This window comes from Thalassophryne amazonica, chromosome 14 (assembly GCF_902500255.1).
Source record: "Thalassophryne amazonica chromosome 14, fThaAma1.1, whole genome shotgun sequence".
NCBI lineage: Eukaryota > Metazoa > Chordata > Actinopteri > Batrachoidiformes > Batrachoididae > Thalassophryne > Thalassophryne amazonica.
The window spans coordinates 41,865,979-41,872,063 of record NC_047116.1 but is presented as its reverse complement, the minus strand read 5'-3'; positions in this window follow the sequence as shown (position 1 = coordinate 41,872,063).

Here is a 6,085-nt window from a genome sequence, read left to right as displayed (position 1 = left end):
ATAAATGTTTGTAGTTATTGAGCTTTGTTTACCATGTCTACAAAAATACGTTCGCAGTCTAAAAATTATTGGACCAAAACTTATCGGAAGATAATTAGTCCGATAATGGTTTTCAGAGTTATCGGAAGAGCTAATCCGATAATGATTTGATAACTAGCGGTTAGCAGATTAGCGGTACTGTGCCCACCACTGTGTGTGTATATATACAAGGTCTGTTAGAAAAGTATCGTACCTTTTTATTTTTTAAAAAAACTATATGGATTTGATTCATATGTTTTTACATCAGCCAAGCTTGAACCTTCATGCGCATGCATGAGTTTTTCCATGCCTGTCGGTTGCGTCATGCGCCTGTGGGCAGGCTTTGAGTGAGCACTGTTAGAGACAGGCAGCTGGAAACCATTCGAAAAATTTATCTGGCTTTCGGTGAAAATTTTACGGGCTTCACAGAGAATAAGGAGTGTTACTACAGCCTTAAGGACGGCCCACAATGGCGCACGGCGCGCCGCGCTCTGAGCTGCCATCGAGAGGCAGAAACCACCACATCATTTCTAAACGATCCCTGTGTGGAGCCGGGACCGTCGTGTGCAATTTCTCTGGTTATCACAAGAGCTGGACATCAGCTATTTTCCGGCAGATTTCACTTTTAACAAGAGATTTTGTCATGGAAAGCCGAGCGGAGGCTTCGCGCGTCACGACCGATTCGCTGATGAAGCGAGACAAAGGAACACCTCCATTTCGGAGTGTTAGAGGACAAGTTGGGACATGCCTATCTCGGCTCTCAGTGCTTACCAGTCGAGTGAGTATAAGAGAAATTGTGGAGAGCTGGGCTTGTCCCAACTTGTCCTCTAACACTCCGAAACGGAGGTGTTCCTTTGTCTCGCTTCATCAATGAATCGGTCGTGATGCACGAAGCCTCAGCGTGGCTTTCCATGACAAAATCTCTTGTTAAAAGTGAAATCTGCTGGAAAATGACTGATGTCCAGCTCTTGTGATAACCAGAGAAATTGCACACGGCGGTCCCGGCTCCACACAGTGGTCCGTTTAGAAATGATGGCTTTTATGGTTGTGGTGATGAATGATAATGACTGACAGCTGACAGCTCCAGTGCACCTGGTGATCCTCCCAGGCAACTGCACCCTCTGGTGCCTGAAACCCGACAACAGGCAGGGCGCCCTCTGGTGATGAGCCAGCAGTACCTCCTCTTCGGGCGGCCCACACAACAGGACCCCCCACCTCAACGGGCGCCTCCTGGCGCCGACCCAGCTTGTCAGGGTGACGCTGGTAGAAGTCAGCCAGGAGGGCGGGATCCAGGATGAAGCTCCTCTTCACCCAGGAGTGCTCTTCTGGTCCGTAACCCTCCCAGTCCACCAAATATTGGAAACCCCGACCCCTCCGGCGAACATCAAGGAGTTACCTCACTGTCCAGGCTGGTTCGCCGTCGATGATGCGGGCAGGAGGCGGCGCTGGTCCGGGGTTGCAGAGGTCTGATGTGTGGTATGGTTTGACCTTCGAAACATGGAAAACAGGATGGATCCGCAGCGAAGCAGGGAGCTTGAGCTTCACTACGGCAGGACTGATGATCTTGACGATGGGAAATGGTCCAATGAATCGATCGGTCAGTTTAGGTGAGTCCGTGTGCAGAGGGATGTTCTTCATTGAAAGCCAGACCTCCTGCCTGGGCTGATAAGCTGGGGCCGGGACTCGTCGGCGATCTGCATGGGTCTTCGCCCGCATCCGGGCTTTCAGGAGAGCAGAGCGGGCTGTCCTCCACACCCAATGGCATCTCCTGAGGTGGGCCTGGACTGAGGGGACCTCAACCTCTCCCGCTACGGCTAGAAACAATGGGGGCTGGTACCCCAAACACACCTCGAATGGGGAGAGGCCAGTCGCAGACGAGATCTGACTATTGTGAGCGTACTCGATCCAGGCCAGATGTTGACTCCAGGCCGTCGGGTGTGCAGAGGTAACACACCTCAAGGCCTGCTCCAGATCTTGATTAGCCCGCTCTGTTTGGCCGTTGGTCTGGGGGTGGTACCCGGACGACAGGCTCACAGTGGCCCCAGTTCCCTACAGAAACTCCTCCAGACTTGCGAGGAGAACTGGGGACCACGATCAGAGACGATGTCCGTAGGAATACCATGCAGACGCACCACGTGGTGGACCAGGAGGTCTGCAGTCTCCTGGGCCGTCGGGAGCTTCGGGAGGGCCACGAAGTGGGCCGCCTTGGAAAACCGGTCCACTATCGTCAGGATTGTAGTCATTCCCTGGGATGCAGGGAGGCCCATCACAAAGTCCAGGGTGATATGAGACCAGGGGCGTCGGGGCACAGGCAACGGCTGGAGGAGTCCTTTTTCTGGCTGATGGACGGCCTTGCCCCTGGCGCAGGTAGTGCAGGCCCGGATGTAATCCCGGGTATCGGCTTCCATTGACGCCCACCAGAACCACTGCCAGACCGCTGCCACGGTTCTTCGCACCTCCGCAGTCCTCATGTTTGGTGGGACGTACAGACGGTCTTGGGGTCCACCGCCGGGATCCAGATGGTGGGTCAGGGCCTCCCTGATGACCTCCTTGACATCCCACGTGAGAGTGGCGACTGTAGTGGACTCCGGCAAGATGGTATCGGGTGGATCCGACAGCTCTGTCTTAACTTCATCTTCATGCACCCGGGACAGTTGTCAGACCTCTGGTTCTTGGTCCCGGGGCGGTAAGTTATCTTGAAGTTAAAACGACCGAAAAACAGTGACCAACGGGCTTGCCTGGGGTTCAAACGCTTGGCGGTCTGGATGTATTCCAGGTTCCGATGGTCAGTGAGAACCGTAAATGGGATCACAGCTCCCTCCAATAGGTGTCTCCACTCCTCAAGGGCCTCTTTCACCGCCAGGAGTTCCCAATTGCCAACGTCATAGTTCCGCTCTGCCGGGGTTAACCTGCGGGAAAAGTAGGCATATGGGTGGAGAACCGTATCGGACTCCCTACTCTGGGACAGCACGGCTCCTATTCCTGAGTCAGAGGCATCCACTTCAACAATGAACTGGCGGCTAGGATCGGGCTGCACCAGAACTGGCGCAGTCGAAAACCAGTGTTTCAACTCCCTAAACGTGGCTTCGCACCGATCCGACCAGGTGAAGGGGACTTTTGTGGAGGTCAGGGCTGTAAGGGGACCAACAACCTGACTGTAGCCCTTAATGAACCTCCTGTAAAAATTAGCGAAACCAAGGAACTGTTGCAGCTTCCTACGACTTACATTTGGGGCCAATCTCTCACTGCCGCTACCTTAGCCGGATCGGGTGCGATGGAGTTGTAGGAGATGATGAACCCCAGGAAGGACAAAGAAGTACAGTGGAACTCGCACTTCTCACCCTTCACAAACAGCCGGTTCACCAATAACTGCTGCAGGACCTGACGTACATGCTTAACATGGGTCTCAGGGTCTGGACAGAAGATGAGGATATCATCTAGATATACGAAGACGAATCGGTGCAGGAAGTCCCGCAAGACGTCATTAACCAAGGCTTGGAACGTCGCGGGGGCGTTGGTGAGGCCGAACGGCATGACCAGGTACTCAAAGTGACCTAAGGGGGTGTTAAATGCCGTCTTCCATTCATCTCCCTTCCGGATCCGAACCAGGTGATAAGCATTACGAAGGTCCAATTTGGTGAATATTTTGGCTCCATGCAGGGGCGTGAACACTGAATCTAATAGAGGCAACGGGTATCAGTTGCGAACCGTGATCTCGTTCAGCCCTCTATAATCAATGCATGGACGGAGTCCGCCGTCCTTCTTGCCCACAAAAAAGAAACCTGCACCCAACGGGGAGGAAGAATTCCGGATTAGCCCGGCAGCTAAAGAGTCCTGGATGTAGGTCTCCATTGATTCGCGCTCAGGACGTGAGAGGTTGTACAACCTGCTGGACGGATACTCAGCGCCTGTAACCAAATCAATGGTACAATCATATGGTCAGTGCGGGGGAAGCGTGAGTGCCAGATCTTTGCTGAAAACGTCAGCAAGATCATGATACTCAGTCGGCACCGTCGTAAGATTGGGGGGGACTCGAACCTCCTCTTTAACAGTCTCACCGGGGGGCACCGAGGATCTTAAACACTCCCGGTGGCAGGTTTCACTCCACTGAGCCACAACCCCAGATGGCCAATCAATCCAGGGATTGTGCTTCATCATCCATGGATAACCCAAAATAACTCCTCCCTGTGATTACCAGTAACAACCAAGGTTAAAGGCTGTGTCTGGTGTGTGGTTACTGGGAGGAGAGTGCCATCTAGTGCCCGCACCTTCAATGGTGAAGGAACAGCCACCAGAGGGAGCCCTACCTCCTTAGCCCATCTACTGTCCAGTAGATTCCCTTCTGACCCCGTGTCAATAAGTGCTGGGGCATCAACGGTTAAGCCGCGCCTGACGTGCGTGCCTCCACCTGAGTGGTTCAGAGCCTCCATCCTACGGGTGAGGTGAATATCCTGCTCGGTTAATAGAGCCAACCGAGCAATAAAGTTGGTGAGAATGTGCTGCAGCTCACCCAACTCACCTCCTGGTGGAGCCTGCGCACCTTGCATTTCCATTGGTGGTTCAACTGGTGGAAAACGCCCCTCGGAGTCCATGACGTGGCCTGAGAGCAGCTTCTGTACCACACCAAGATGTTGTTGGTGAGGACGCTTTCTACAGAACACCTATAGAAGGACAGCAGCAGTTCCTGGGACAGGTTGACCTTCCTCAGTGACCTTAAAAAGTACAGACGCTGCTGTGTCTTTTTCTCAAGGGCATTGGTGTTGGTGCCCCATGTAAGGTCCTGAGAAATGTATGTTCCCAGGAACTTGAAGTCACTGACCCTATCTGTGGTGTCTCCCTGAATGGGGGGGGGTCCTCCCTCTTCTGCCTAAAATCTAGCACCAACTCCTTTGTCTTTGAGGAGTTAAGTGCCAGGTTATTCAGGGAGCACGAAGTAGTGAGGTTCAGGACCTCTTATCTGTAGGCCGTCTCATCGTTGTTGTGAATCAGCCCAGCCACAGTAGTGTCATCCGCAAATTTGACTAAGAAGTTGCTGCTGTGTGTTGGTGCACAGTCATGGGTGTACAAAGTGTACAGCATGGCGCTGAGCACACAGCCCTGAGGGGCCCCAGTGCTCACTGTCAGCACTGAGGAGTGGTGGGACCCCATCCTGACTGACTGCAGACGGTTGGTGAGAAAGTCTCTGATCCATCTGCAGGTGTGCTTGCCAATGCCCAGACTGTGCAGTTTGAACAACTGTCTGCTTGGAACAAGTGTGTTAAAAGCAGAACTGAAGTCCTGCGTAACTGCCAGACTGTTCAAGATGTTGACACACTGTGTGGAGGGCTGTGTTGATGGCATCACCTGTGGACCTGTTGGTTCTGTATGCGAAATGGTGCTGATCAAGGCTGGGAGGCAGTAAGGATTTTATGTGCCTCAGCACCAGCCTCTCAATGCACTTCATCACAGTTTCCAGTTTTCACTGAACTTTTTTAAGTCAACGCCCATATTACTCATGTCAGTAGACCAAATGAACACCATTCTGAGAAAAAATTGAACAAAATTTTTTTGGCCATTTTTCATGTCCAAATGTTAAGAAAACTGGCAATTTTTGGCAAATTTCCAGTTTTCACTGAACTTTTTTCAGTTAAAGCCCATATTACTCATGTCAGTAGACCAAAATGAACACCATTCATTCATTCATTCATATTCTACTGCTTAGTCCAATTAAGGGTCGCGGGGGCTGGAGCCTATCCAAGCAGTCATAGAGCGCGAGGCGAGGTACACCCAGGACAGGACGCCAGTCTGTCGCAGGGCCACAAATAGACAAACAAACACAGACACACCACACCTATGGATAATTTTAAAGATTCCAATCCACCTGACCCGCATGTCTTTGGATGTGGGAGGAAACTGGAGCACCCGGAGGAAACCCACGCAAACACGGGGAGAACATGCAAACTCCACACAGAAAGGCCACGGGAATTGAGCCCATGACCTTCTCGGAGTGAGGCAACAGTGCTAACCACTAATCCACCATGCTGCCCCAAATGAACATCATTCCAGCCAAAAAATTTAACAAAAATTT